This window comes from Panthera tigris, chromosome A3 (assembly GCF_018350195.1).
Source record: "Panthera tigris isolate Pti1 chromosome A3, P.tigris_Pti1_mat1.1, whole genome shotgun sequence".
NCBI lineage: Eukaryota > Metazoa > Chordata > Mammalia > Carnivora > Felidae > Panthera > Panthera tigris.
The window spans coordinates 84,509,369-84,524,864 of NC_056662.1; the positions used below are offsets into that span (position 1 = coordinate 84,509,369).

Here is a 15,496-nt window from a genome sequence, read left to right on the forward strand (position 1 = left end):
GCAGAGCCCTCCTCCCTGGGCATTCTCACCTCGCAGAACCTCCTCTTGGCACAGGACAGGAGGCAAGAGTTTTAAGTTACACACCAGGGGCCAATAGGACTGCACAAAGCTCATATTGTTCCTACTTTAATCATGGTTTTTGCTTCACAAATCCTGCTTTGAAACCATACACTGTGCTGAAGTTTTATGGCGGCTCTTGGAGTAGTTTATGGTTTTATCAGAGATTTTATTTTTCTAAAGTTATCACTGAATTTCCTTTTGCCCCTCCTCAAAATAATTATTGACAAACGTGTGTAAACATAAGCCTGACAAACGTGTGGAAAACGTACAGGTAATGATACCACATCTTAGATTTTCTCCCAAAGTAAATTAAATCAAGCCTTCGGCTTTCCCATTCTCTTATTTTCTTAAGAAAGAAAAAACGAGGGGGGCAGAGAGAGGAAGAGAGAGGAGGGGCAGTAAGAACACCTTTTTTTTTTAAGTCAGAAAACCAAATTCTCACAATATTTAATGACACTTTTCCCTGTGTGTAGGGACTGAAGACTGAATTATGCCAAGGTGTGACAATTAGAAAAATTCTGAGTCAGGGAAAGTTTACCTTAGCCTGATTTTATGCCTTCAATACGTGCTTATATTCTAAGACCTGCATTTAGAATGGGGATTTGAGATATTAGAGAAGAAGTCAGGGAAGCCAAAAAGACACATTTTCTCTAAACCATATAAACAGCACTGCTTTAACTCACAAAGGTATTCATGTGAAATTCAGCAAGGACTTATGGGCCACTGCACGGCTGTCACTGTGGTAGGTTATGGACTGTGAGAGAGAAGGGTCAGCCTAAAGGCTTTGCACACCCCTGATCCATCTCAACCACCCTCCACATCACCGTCATCTCTCCCCTGGACGAGGGCAAGAGCGTCCCCCGACTGCTTTCTCTGTTTCCTCTCTTGCTTCCCTACAGTCCATTCCCACATAAAACTCAGAGTGATCTTTTAAACTACACATCAGAGGACATCACTCCCTTGCTCGAAACCCTCCAGTGCTGCTGCTCCTACTGGGAATAAAAGCTGCACTCCTGACCCTTAACCTGGTTATCCTCCACTCGGGTTCCCACCTCTGCTCCTCTCATGCGCTCTCCCCTCTGCCCATGAGGCAAAGTCACAATGGCCCTTTGGGTTTTCTGTTCCTTTAGCAAACCTAACTTGTTCTACCTTAGAGAAGTGTGCTTCAAATATTTTGGAGATTCTTCTTGTATCTCAAATGACTGGAAAAATTATGCAACGAGCCCAAATTTTCATCCCCAGGACAAGGATGAATACTCCAAGAATCAGGTTCCGAGAAACAATGGTAGAAAAAACCAAGTCATTTCCTGCTTGCCACTTTTCAAGTTCAACTCCTTGAAAGCGCTAATAATTGCATTCGCTGTTTGTGTCTCCCCTTTACTAGAATGGAAGCTACAGGGGTGCAGCGACCTCATGTGTCTGTCCCATAATTCGCCCCATCTCGAACCACGACAGAGACTTAGTGGATACTCCATCAATAGTTCAAAGAGTGAATAAATGAAACCATAAAAAAGGGCACTCGCACATCACAGTTTTAAATATGGATTCACAGCTATTCTTTGACTAGGTACAAAAATGAATACAAATTCTAATTGCAAACAAGTTCCTTCTTGCTTAAAAAAATGCAGGAACAAAAATGGTGACATCAAGCCCTCATGAATCTACCAAGAAAAGCTCACCTTCCCCCAAATCTTCTAGCCGAGGCCTTTTGCAGCCTCCAATTGACCACTCAAGGAATGTGTTACTTCAAAAGAGAATACTTGACAAATGGCCTTTTCTTCGTTTGAGGTCATGATTCAGCTTTCTAAGAGACATCCATTCATAGCAAGACAGTGTGGCCAAGTTGAAAGGGTGTTATAGCAGTATTTACAGTGGGGGCTATTGCTGTGTGACTCGGGGAAAAGCTTTTGAATCCCTGGATCCATATATGCAAAACATGGCAATAAGCTCGCCTTCAACTTCTCTCTTCAGCATTTCTGGGGATATGTTATATTCAGATCAAATCCTATGAGCCTCTTTGGGAAAGAAAAAAGTGATATATGTACAGAATACACTGAATGAGTGAGCCATCTTGCTTTATCTACTAGAAGTTGATAGACTCTTGGATCAGCAAGGTGTCCTCCTCTTCTAAGAATATGACTTGATGATTATTCCTAGCCCACAGAAAGAGAGATTTAAAGTTAGTAAATCTAGAGAGAGAGAGGAGAAAAAGAAAGCAGCTCAATTTAGACTATGACCTTATAGAAATTTAGGGGATAATTCCAGCCAAGAGTCAGGCTGAAATTAAGGATTCAGTTTCCTGTTCTTGCTGAGTCAGCTCTCCATAGTGTGTCCTTGTGGTTTTGCTTGATTTGATACAAATTCTAAAAATATCCGATTTGTTCATATTTTTAAAAAGCACGTAAAAACAGACTGCAATGGTGTCCACATGACCCCCACAACTGGCATTACTTGGACCACTTTTCTCTGTGATTCTATGAAATAGCACAGTTGTCTAACCCTTATTCTCCTTCCACAATAAATCTTAGGTAGATGGTCGTGGCATCCCTTGCCCATTGCCTGACTGATATGCATTCTTCTCTTCTTGCTCGTTTACGAAACTCTGTTTTCAGGCGCAAGATGTCAGCCCCAAGTGAAATACTCCTTTGTCCAGCTTCCTTAGGAGTTCAAGATGGCGATGTGATATGGCTCTGGCTAATAAGATGGAAATAAAAGTCTACTGGGAGCCTCTGGGGTATGTTTGCTTCTCCTGATGTGAAGGGGCAGGTGATGATGGCTCAGTCTTTCCCTTCCTGTCATGTACAGGAGGAAACATGCAGTGGCCACCCGGTAACCACCAGAAACAAGCATGAAGACAAGCACTCTGGTATTATGGGCATAGCAAAAAGATGGAAAATGTTTAAGTCCCTGATGACATCACTGAGCAGTTACATCTACACCAGAAATAGCCTACATCTTGTCTTCTTGATATCTGAGAAGAAGAAACACCTACTTGCTTAAGTCACTGAAATTACCTCCTGCAATACTCATAGCCAAAATCATTACTAAGTGACACAATGACCACATTTGGGTCTATATATGGAAAAGCATCCTGCATCAACAGGAATGAAAGGTCCTTGAGAAAACCCTTACTTCCAGAAAACAGCATCCCTATATCATCTTTACCATTTAGTCCCTATCCTTCACAGTTCACACACAGAGATGTGGAACTATTCTAAGATTCTGAATCCTAGGCCTCTGCAGCCTCACTGTTTCCCACCAGCCAATTCCCTCAGCTGTTCCACATCCGCCCTTTACTATTTTCCATCCATTCATCACTTGCATTGTCCAGGTTTACAATTTTCCAAAGTCTGCCCATTTCAATTAGATACCAGGGTCGCAGACATAACCCGGCAGCCCTGACCTGCACGGGGCTAACATCAGAGGCGGCTGGATTCCTGCAGGCTCTATTTCTATATATGCCATCTTCAGGCCAGGACTAGATAATTTCACTCATCTAGAAAATTAAGGTGAATAAGAGAATAGAAAACTGGAATGGCATATGGTCTAGCTTCCTGAATTTGTGTGATTATCCATTATCAAATAGCAGGCACTGAGTTATTAAGTCTATTGACAGATACAATGTAATTTTCTTCAAACAGATAACTGATCCTGGAACTGATAAGGTCTGAATGTGCAGCGCCCACTGCTTCATATTTTGATCATTCTTCACTTTCTTCATTCAGTGGTCTAGGTTATCAAATTACCACTACAAATAGATAAACAGAAGTAAAGCAGCACAGGGTGTCTTAAATTTATACTCAGGGTTCTCATTTTGTTACTCAACATTTTCTGACTCTGAGCAGCACTGCTTTATAGTCTTGGGACCAAGAAAAATTAAAATAAGTAGGAAAAATTACAACATTGAAATGTTAAAAAAAAAAAATCCAGGTCTCAGAAAGGTTTGAAATAAATTGCACAGAAATAGGTGAGATAGGGCTCTAAGCTTAGAGAATGTTAAAGATTTTAAGTTTAGAGGCAACACTGTTCTGGTACTGCTAAATATGGGTAGCGCTTGCCTTTTCCTTTTATAACCCCTGGCAAAGGGATTTATGCAGGTAATAAATCAACACTGAAATGCAGCTCCAATTACAAAAGCAAAATAAAATCAATGGGACGGTGCCTGACACAAACTGACTGGAGAAGACATTTTGCAAACATTTAAAAAATACCTCTGTGAGGGGTCCCTGGGTGGCTCAAGCGTCAACTCTTGATTTTGGCTCAGGTCATGATTTCACGTACGCGAGATCAAGTTCCGCATCCAGCTCCACGCTGAGTGTGGGGCCTGCTTGGGATTCCCTCTCTCCCTCTCTCTGTGCCGCTGTGCTGCCGCTCACACACACACTGGCTCACATGCTCTTTCTCATTTTCTCTCCCTCCCTCTTAAAATAAATAAATAAACATTAAAAAAAATACCTCTCTGAGTATATACACTAGGCACTCAAAATGAAAGGGCACATCTGTTTTCCAGCATTTGGGACTCACCTTCCATACTATGAAACAAAAGAACACAATCCTTCTTGTCCCATAATTTAGCCTTGGGCCCTAACTGAAAATTATTTATCGCTGATCTTTCTCCCCCACTCAGATGATTTTGTCAATGCTCTGAGTTCCAAAGAGTTAACAACAAAAATAAGAGCATCTAGATGTTTGCTTTTAAATGGGTAAATATAACACTCTCCAGGTCCATCCACGTGGCTACAAAAGGCCATATTTCATTCTTTCTCATTGCCAAGTAGTATCCCATTGTGTATATAAACCACAATTTCTTTATCCATTCATCAGTTGATGGACATTTATTTTAAATTTTTTTTAATGTTTATTTATTTTTGTCAGAAAGAGAGAAGCAGAGCATGAGTGGGAGAGGGGCAGAGAGAGAGGGAGACACAGAATCCGAAGCAGGCTCCAGGCTCCGAGCTGTCAGCACAGAGCCCGACGCGGGGCTCAAACCCACAGACCGCGAGATCATGACCTGAGCCGAAGTGGGACGCTCAACTGACTGAGCCACGCAGGCGCCCAGTTGATGGACATTTAGGCTCTTTCCATAATTTTTCTATTGCTGAAAGTGCTGCTATGAGCATTGGGGTACAAGTGCCCCTATGCATCAGCATTCCTGTATCCCTTGGGTAAATTCCTAGTCATACAGAGAAAGACAGATACCATATGTTTTCACTCTTATGTGGATCCTGAGAAACTTAACAGAAGACCATGGGGGAGGGGAAGAAGAAAAAAAAAAAGTTAGAGAGGGAGAGAGCCAAACCATAAGAGACTCTTAAAAACTGAGAATAAACTGAGGGTTGATGGGGGATGGGAGGGAGGGGAAAGTGGGTGATGGGCATTGAGGAGGGCACCTGTTGGGATGAGCACTGGGTGTTGTATGGAAACCAATTTGACAATAAATTTCATATTAAAAAAATAAAAACAAAAACAAAAAAATAAATGGGTAAATATAGTATGCATATCATGATTAAAATACAAATACCAGAGATTACATGAGCCCCCTGGGAGGGAACCCAGGGATTAGCAGTCTAGTTACTCTTCATTCGTGAAGATGGAGGTGAGACCCAATGCCTTCACTGTAGATACTGTAGACTGGGGCTGAATTCTTACTAGAAACCAAAATATTTTAGAAATTCAAACACGTTACCATCTACTCATCAGTAATTCACTATGTACTGAAGTTTCAAATAAATCACTGATTATATCTGACTGTAAGAATATAATTAAATACAAGATTGCATAAGAATCTTAGTAAATGTTGTGATCATGATCTTTGGCATATCGGATATTCAGATTTCACTGCACCTTTAACAGCCACTTACCAGGTATCTTTGCTTTCCCAGCTAGAGGCCTTTGGCATTCGTAGGAGGATTCAGTTGAGTTAAGATTTTTTCTTTTTCTAAACCTGTTAGGAAAACCGTCCTACTTCTTTTTGGCTGGTCATTTACAAAGACTAATAGCAGGTAGGCTCTTTGTGTTCCCTGTTGAGTTGAATGTGTTTATTCTATAGCAGTGGAGTTCCACAGCAAATTTTAGTTCTCAAACTTCGGTGTTTTTAGTGGAATGGATTTCTGGAGGATTCTGTTTGTTTCAGCATTTCTCTTCCCTTCTGGAAGGGCCAAAATGCAGATATGAGTGACAGAGTTCAATGAAAGAATAAAATAAAAATATTAATTACCCAGAGCTGCCTGGATCCTAACAGCCATGCTGAATATGTGCGACACTAGGCATCCAAAGAACATCGATATTTATTATGAAGATGTGTGTATTGATTGAGCTGTAAAATGATTCAAAGTAATATATGCCATCCCAATAATTGAACTCCATTCAAAAGAACACCGATGTAGCCACAATGAAAATTGAAAGAGACGATTTTGATTTATTAAATTACTCTATGCAGCCACAAGATATTGAACAAAGAGAGGAAAAGTTACTATGAGTCTATGGTGATCCTGTCTTGCTATCAGAATGAAGACCAGAGGGCCTATTTGTCTCCATGACTCAGAGGTGCATGGTTCTAAGGGTCTGACCCCACATTACTTGGAGGATAAGAGCTCTCTAGAAGTGAGCACTTGGTGGCCCTGAGGCAAACTGTGAGACCACACCTTCTTCTATCAATGGCCTGTCCTCTTATTATATTACCTCTCTCGCAAGACCTTCCCTGGCTGCCCCAAACACTCGCTTCTCACCTCTATGAACTCCTATGTCTGCAAGTGGATACAGGCAGAAGGGGAGATAACAGGGAAGGAATTCACATTTAAGGAAACTCTAATGGGCTTGCTTACTCAAAATCCTCAACTAGCCAGAATCTCTCCTTATATTCTGCTCACATTCAGAAGACAAATCACATACATCTCACAGCACATTCAGGGAAGAGGTGTGGTTAGTTGGCTTGTTTTTAAAGGACTTTAGAGTCTATATTATACTGAGGTCTACACATTTATCTCAGCTTTTACAATCCTCTATATCTTCAATTATTAGTGCAAATTCACAGATTGGGAACTTTGATATTATAAAGGTATCCATTATTAAAGAAATATATAATTATCTTTATAATACCATAATTACTGAGACATGGAAGTAAACAGAAAGATTTTAAACATAGATTAAAAACATATTTTATGCAACCATTAACCAAAAAAATGTTAATTCCCCAACATACCCCAGCTCATTTTTTTTTTAATTGGTATATTCCAGGTTGAATGATGGCCGCTCTCCAAAAGGTATGCCCATCAGGAACCTATAAATGTAATCTTACTTGGAGAAAGGGGTCTTTGCAGAAGACCTTCAGCTTCTTAAGCTGAAAGTCTTAAGAAGCGATCATCCATCTCAAGATTATCCAAGTGGGCCCTATATTTAATGACAAGTGTGCTTCTAAGAGAAGAAGACACAGAAGAGAAGGCCATATGAAGATGAAAGCAGAGATTGGAGGTAGGCAGCCACAAACTAAGGAACCCCAAAGCCACCAAAAGCTAGAAGAAGCAAAGAAGGATCTTCCTCTAAAGCCTTCAGAGGGAGTATGGCCCTACTGACACCTTGTTTCAGACTTCTGTCCTCCAGAACTGTGAAAGAATACATTTTTGTTGTAAGCCACCAAATTTGTGGCACTCTGTTACAGAAGCCCTAGGAAACTAATACATGGAGTTTCACTATATGTGATTAAATGTCACTCAATAAATGCAATTAAGTATAATTAAAGATGAACATTCTTCAGTAAGTCATTCAACAAACACTATTTTTTTTTTATTTTTTTTTTTACTTTTTAAAAATTCTTTTAATCTTTACTTATTTTTGAGAGAAAGATGGAGTGTGAGCAGGGGAGGAGCAGAGAAAGAGGGAGACACAGAATCCGAAGCAGACTCCAGGCCCTGAGCTGTTAGCACAGAGCCTGATGCAGGGTTCGAACTCACGAACCATGAGATCATGACCTGAGCCAAAGTTGTACGCTCAACTGACTGAGCCACCCAGGTGCCCCTAACAAACACTTATTAAGTGTTACTATGTGCCAGAAACTGTGTAAGACTCTGGAGCTACAGTAAAAATTTTCCAAGATATACTAAAAAACCCTCATTGACCTCACAGTGAAATCTGAAAAGGCAATTTTTTTCCTCAAGACTTTGTAGAACAAGAGAAAAATATCAGAGATTTTTTTCAATTTTTTTTATGTTTGTTATTTTAGAGAGAGAGAGAGAATGCAAGTGGAGGAGGGGCAGAGAGAGAGAGAGAGGGAGAAACAGAATCTGAAGCAGGCTCCAAGCTCTGACCTGTTAGCACAGAACCTGATGTGGGGCTTGAACTCATGAAGCATGAGATCATGACCTGACCTAAGTCCGGTGCTTAACCGACTTAGCCACCCAGGTGCCCTTATCAGAGATTTTATTTTTTTTTTTATTTTTTTTTTTTTATTTATTTTTGGGACAGAGAGAGACAGAGCATGAATGGGGGAGGGGCAGAGAGAGAGGGAGACACAGAATCGGAAACAGGCTCCAGGCTCCGAGCCATCAGCCCAGAGCCTGACGCGGGGCTCGAACTCACGGACCGCGAGATCGTGACCTGGCCGAAGTCGGACGCTTAACCGACTGCGCCACCCAGGCGCCCCAAGATTTTAAAGAGGAGAATATTAACTAGGGTAGAGGAAGGTGGAATCCTTTTATATAAAATCTATAAAGGCACTATTAATGTGAAGAACAGATATTGTTACTAAGGAGCTCCAGAAAGGTTTAGAGACATTCCATCCAAACTCAGAGTTTATCAGTCCCCAAAGAATGCAAGTATTTTCCACTATCACCTGTTAATTACAAAGGAAAAGAGCACCACTGAAACCCCCACAAGACCTAAACCTTTCCCAGGTAACTATCCTGAGGAATGAAAGATTTTCCTCTATCTTATTTGAAGAATTAGAAAGTAAAAGTGGCTTCAAGTCTTCTGTTGTTTTTCTACATTTTCCAGATGATATTTTGCATTATGATGTGTCATCCCATGTTGTATCAATCACATTACAATATGTCACTTAATGTAACATAAAGCAACATGATTGACACAATCTACTAGGGCTTGTCACAACATTGCATGTCAACCAGGACATTTTTATGGGTTTTGTAAAGAAAAAAAAAGTCAACATATTTCACTGAACATCGCATCCAAGGTGTGGGGAGAGGGAGGCAAAGAAAGGCTCCTTTGAAGATTTTTGCAACATTTCTGTTGAGAGAACTGATAAACATCTGTTAAGTAAATGGAGTCAAATGTCTTCCCTAAACCCGTATCAAATGGGCCCAATAAACTACGGCCAGCCTGTCTTAGGTTCATGGTCAACTCTTACTGCTCCCTGTTCCTGGTAGCCACATTTAATCCAAAACACCTTTAAAAGAAGGAAAAGAACTACCAAATGGAAGGCCTACATCTAAGGCAAAGGAAGCAATAAAGGCAGGCAGTCCTCTGCAGTAGGTTGGGAATGTTCTAGAAGCCACTATTGGTGTAAATGTGGTTGTAGGTAACAACTCAAAACAACTTGAGCAAAAGCGGAATTTATTATAAGGATATGGGGGTTTCTCAAGGAACAGTGGGAGGAATAGAACTAGACCACAGGAAAGGACTAGTAGAAATAATTAGAATTCTAATTAGAATAAGTAGAATAATCCATCAACATCCTCTCCTCACCTCCTCCCTGCTTCTCTGTTCCACCTGCTTTCTTCTTCTCTCTTTACTGCTACCCAACCCTTTTGGGAGAATTAGCCCTTATTACCTCCAACTATGTAAGTTAGAGTCGTAACTACATGAGAAATGCTAGTATATACTTGTTAATTTCCTCTGGGGGATGTATTTCCCTCTTCCTTACGGTATTCCAATTCCCAAGCAATGTAGTGCATGAGGGATGGACCCTACCTCTGGCTCCAGAGGGAAAATCAAGTCAGCTCAATCAACCAGTGGATTTCATTGCCCTGGCCAATAGCTGGTTCAGGAAAAGCACAACAACTAAATAGGTCCAGTTAAAATGAATCCACAGATTTATGTAGAAAGCTAGGACACAAACTCACTTTTTTTCCTGGGGCCTGAGTGAGAATGTGAACTTGGGACTGCTTTGTCATTTTTACAACCATGAGGGGAGCCAGCTTGAGGGTCAAGCCAACTGAGAGGAAGAAAGCCAAGACTTGGATCCTACTGACATCATTTGAGTCCTTGACCAAATCACTCCTGCAGCCTAAATCTCTCCTAGAACAGTTTGAGAACAGAAATCAACAAAACCCCTTTATATTTAAGACAGTATAAGTCCAATCTTCTAGTCCTTGCAACCAAAGGAATATCAACCTATATAAGAGACTAACTTACTATCTTTAGGAGTATCTCCAGCCAACCTAGCTTGAGCCAGCCAGTCTAATCAGCCATGGCAAGGGTACAAACACAGTCGGTAGGTGCGAAACCCCATGGACTGAGTGGGAGAGCAGTTCTCAGAAAAGAGAATGGGTGGCATTTTGAATAAAATCTACTACCAGTGAAGATACCCATTCACTGGGTGAGTGGACACACACAGCCCTCTGGTGCTTTGGTTCATTTAAGTTGGTTGGTCAGCATCTCTGCAACTTGGAACTTCTTTCTGGTATGTCAGTGACGGATTAATTGGAAACTCACTCTAAATAGGGTGCCAAACCTCACAGATAGGTTTTAATAAAGTAAACAGTTTATATTCAGATGGCCTTTCCCATTTTTCACAATACTTTTCCCTCTTTCTTTTCTGCTATTGCTGTTTGTGTGTAGAGGAATATAAGGAAAGATTTTCACTCTTGCACCTTATGATTCCACTCCCTCCCCCCACTCCTTAGGTTTCAAAGGACATCCTCTTTTAAGAATGTCCTCTTTCAGGGGTGGTCACGTGGCTCATCCATTAGAGCTGAGGATGCAAGGGGCTCAGCCTTTATGGATGAATCCTGGATATGATGGAACAAGGCTTAAATATGCTCATATCCTTTACTGAAGGAAGCCCTTTTGGAATTTCATGGAAAGCAACAATCAGAAACATGCATACGGAGTTATGCATAGAGTTGCTCACTCAAGGGTTTTGCTCTTTTAAAATAATAATTAAAAATTGTGTTGTTAAAAATATTAACTTTGTTAAATAAAGTATGATTTATCCATATGATAGTATTCTATTAAACAACTGAAAATCTGATTTCTGTAGAATATTTTATGAAATGGAAAAATGCTTGTGAAATATTGTGAAGTGAAAGAAGCAGGTCCCAAAGTGTATACACGGCATGATGATCCTTGACTCCGCACATACTCACACACGCTACAAACTGGAAGGAAACAGGTGTTAAGTGTGGCTACCTCAGAATTCTTAACGTAGTAGAATTATGAATGTAATTTATTTTCTTTTCTATATACTTTTTTTTTGCATTTTCCAAATTTGTCCACAGTGAATAAATATCACTTTTATAATGGGGGGGGAGGAAGGTTATTAAGGATTAATTCCATTTTTGTAGATACATAATATACTTTAGTCTCTGAATTTTGGTGTCAGAGACAGTGAAAGCATATAGACATGAAATACTTTTGAGGCACTGTAAACGTGTCATGTATAAGGCATACTGAAGAAAATGCAATCAAATGACATTCTTAAAAATAACAAAAATAGTCATTACCCCCCTTAAGTAAGGAAAGGGTATTTTTTGTTCATCATATTTCCCAGTTAAAGAATTTTGTGAAATGAACAAAATGTGCACTTTAATTTCTACCTTTGAAACTCTTCCCAACAAAGGTCAGAACAATTTCCTTTCTCCATCGTCATACTGTGGCAGCTATGTGATTTATAACTCTGATTACATTTTTGTCTCCTACAATATGCTGGAGTGAATGAGGTCAGAGATTCTGCTTTCACTCAGTTTCCTTGTTTTTGTGGCTTGAAGTCAAATTATTCATATTACTTTAATGCAGTTTTGTTTAGCTTAATTATATACTGAAAGTCTGGCACACATAATTAATCAATGTATTGCTAGTGACTGTTGAACAGCCCATATCTGTTGGAAATTTTATTATAAAATACCGGATGTGAGGGGAAGGAAGACAGGAACAGATGAGAGAGAAAAAACATGCCATCTTTTCCTCCGATGAGTGTTATCACAGTGGTCATGTGTGTTGAGAGAGTCAGTTTAGCTTTACAGATTTGTCCTCACTTCTGGAAAATCCAAAATATATCTTCTATTGGTTTTTTTTGTTTGTTTTTTGGTTTTTTTTTTTTTTGTTTTGTTTTGTTTTGTTTTTTTTTTGCCTGCCAGGTTGACACACCAACAAGAGCTTCCTCACGTATTTTTTCATTTCACCTTATACAGATAAAAACATGCACTATTCTGCAGGTCAGACAGGGAATACTGGGCACAACTCGTGTGATTATATAATCCAAGGTTTTACCAGAGTCTTACCTTCCCCCCAGTAGTCAGTCATTACTCTTACACTCTTGCGCTTATTTCATATGAGCAAGTTGGAGAGAGAAATGGCACTCCAAACTTTTTTCCAATAAAGATCTTTTACTTTTAGTTTCCTTAGATTTTGTGAACATTCAAGGAATTCTATTGTAAGAATGTGTAAAACCTGAGTTAAAGTTTTACAAATTTGCCTCAACATACATTGCCACGTGGAGCTGATATACAGACGTTAGCAAATCTAATATCCCTTTGAGCACTTTTTTAATGATAGAGTTCAATTTGTCCATTATTCGACTGTCTTTACAGCACCTGCTGTGGACCAGCCACTGGGCTGGGCTCTGTTTCATTTGCTACAAGATGAGAATCACCGTTCCTACCTACAAGGAGCTTACAGCAGGCGAGTGGTGGAAAAGCTACATAAGCTCAGCGTTGCATGTAGTATGATAAGTGTTCTCAGTGAGCTGGACAGGGGGGTCCCCCAGCCCGCAGTGGTCCAGGAAGGCTTTGCTGAGAAGGTGACACTTGGCAGCATCTCAAAGGATACAAGACAGCCAGGAAATAAAGTGCTGTCCTTTCATCTGCTGGTCCCTCGGGGATCCCTACATCGTTATTAAATCCATTCCAGAAATAAGAATACAGAGGAACAGAGAGGTTAAATGACTTGAACAGTGTCACACACCCAGCAAGGAAAAGGTTTGGCTGCAAACCAGGCATCCTGCAGACTCAACTGTTGCGCTTCCCACCAAGGCAAAACAAAGAACCTCTCTCGTTTTGCTAGGGTGTGCAATGCCCACACAAAGGCACTTCGCAGAAAGTGCATTATTTGTAAATAGAGATCTTTATTACCTCCCAGAGATATCAAGGAAACTTAAAAAACTGCTTCCCGCAAGCACTTTCCTCAGCCAAAACTAACGCAGCACACGTTAAGTACCTGGCTCAAGATGATGATAATGGGGAAACTGGGGATCCCAACACACATGCTCTTTTCATTCCCCTGAAACACCGGCGGTTCTATCATGGGCTCCCTGGCAACTGACCTGGTTATTGCTCCATTTTGCATAACCTCAACTGTGCACCTACAACAAAGTCCCTTTTCTCTTCTATTTAATTGTTATGGTCACTGCCACTGTTGAGTGAAAAATAAAATATCTCTGTGCTGACATGTCACTTTATTTTGTTCTGTTTATTAAAAAAGAGAGGGAGAGAGAGAGAAGAGAGAGAGAGCATAGAACTGAAACCAGTAGGAAATAATCCTGTTTGATGAAAGGCAACAAAATTATAAAAGTAATCAAACTCCATAGAATCCAACTAAATATGAAGAAACTGGGATCATAATATGTTTCTAATAGAACTGTTGGCTTTAAGAAATGGCTGTGGCCAGAATGAGTCACTACCCTATTAAGTCCCAGACATTTCAGCAACTTCAAGAAATGGAGACAGGAGCCATAAGTAGGGTGCCTGGATTTAGTCACCATGGTGGTGGTGATTCCTTGTCATTATTGAGCTGGTTTTTGAAGGTTAAGACCCCATCAAAAATGGAGAGCACACAGCAGAATGGGTGGTTCCTATGCTGTCAGCAGCACACAGTGGACATCTGAGGTCCATTTCTGGGCTTTCCATAGGTCAGAAATCATCTAATTCTTGACCTCATCTTGTCCTACCCTTTAGACATTTCCAGAGATCAAGAATAACATCTATATTGAGTCAGCTGGCTTCCATTCTCTCCCCAGGACAAATTTTGCTCATAACTGTTGTTTTTGATGTTTATGTCAACTCCTAAAAAATGTTCCGCAAGTGTAATTGGTCAAACTGCAGTTTAAACATAATAAATTAGAAATGAATATGAACAAGATCTCCCATTTTTCCTATTAGTTTGTGTTTGCAGGGTGGGGAGCCCAAAGGAAAGAAGTATTTACCAGGCTAGTATTCCCTGTATCTTGGAGAACCACAACTCTCCCATCTGGCACTATTAAACATGAATACATTGACATGTAAACCAGTGAAGAGACACTTTCCTCTATCTTTGTGAATCATTTATCGTTCTTGCTGTACACTGAGACAATGTTTACTTCTACTGGGCCAAAGAATTCCACTGGGAAAGTAGATGATCCCGTGTCTTTAGACAAAGATAAGTTTTTATCCATAGGCCTACTGGGCGTCATTTAATATGTTGATGTTTTATATGCTTCTCCTTTCTCTAAGAGTTGAAATGGAATGAAAGATTAGAAAAAACTGGAATACCATTTACTAGGTCTATCCAGCGCAGAATAAACCCTATGTGGAAAAAAAAAAAAAAAAAAAAAGAAAGAGAGAACAGGAGCAGAAAGTTCTTTGGGGCTATGATGTGAATGGAGGAGGGATGTGCACATGCATGCACACACGTGTACATGCTCACTCCCTTTATGCACGTGTTAATCTCTACCCCTTGTCCCAGGGAAAGATAAAACATGATCCTCACTCACTTACAGTTAATCTCAAAGGTTAATTTTGTTGCCTATATGGTGTAAACAAAGAAGATATTTCTTTCCCGGCACAGGGCCTTCTGCCATAAGTGAAACAGAGACGAAAGTCAGTGCGTCCTAAGGATTAAGGAGAGGTCGGAAGGTCCGAAGAACCCGGTGCTGACAGACCTGCTTATTAAAAAGCGTACTCTGGTGGCGGGGCTGCTGCTGATGGCCTGACACGGTCGGACTTCAGAAGCCCAGCGCACAATCAGTGGACTGTGTTACTCTGGGGACAGCGGGCGCAGGGAGGCCTTTTCTAATTTGTCAAAGTTGTATCTAATTCCACAGAACAAAGTTCGCAAAGAGAGATGAGCAGAATCCACAAATTATTGCTCATTCACCAAGCCCTAGATGGAGCGATAGAAGCAGCATACAGCTACGGTTTTGAAAAGTAATTCGACCCCTGCCAGTCGGCTTTGGGTAATTCCGCTTTGTGGGCATAACAGTTTCCCTTGTTTTTTGTTTAATAGGATTATT

The 15,496-nt window shown here is 40.4% G+C and overlaps 1 protein-coding gene across 21 annotated transcripts in view; it reads right to left on the reverse strand.

Annotated features, from left to right (window-relative positions):
• Window positions 1–15,496, reverse strand: part of LOC102969177 (E3 ubiquitin-protein ligase RNF113A-like) — a 504,616-nt gene that overhangs the window by 226,952 nt on the left and 262,168 nt on the right. For 17 of the 21 annotated variants that reach the window (XR_006215776.1, XR_006215777.1, XM_042981571.1 and 14 more), the window contains one exon: window positions 5,922–6,208. The exons of 3 other annotated variants lie outside the window; for them this stretch is intronic. The gene's annotated coding sequence lies outside the window, so the exon portion shown is untranslated. Of the gene's footprint in view, window positions 1–5,581; window positions 5,603–5,921; window positions 6,209–15,496 lie in introns of those variants that run through there. One more of the 21 variants, XM_042981586.1, reaches the window with a different exon arrangement.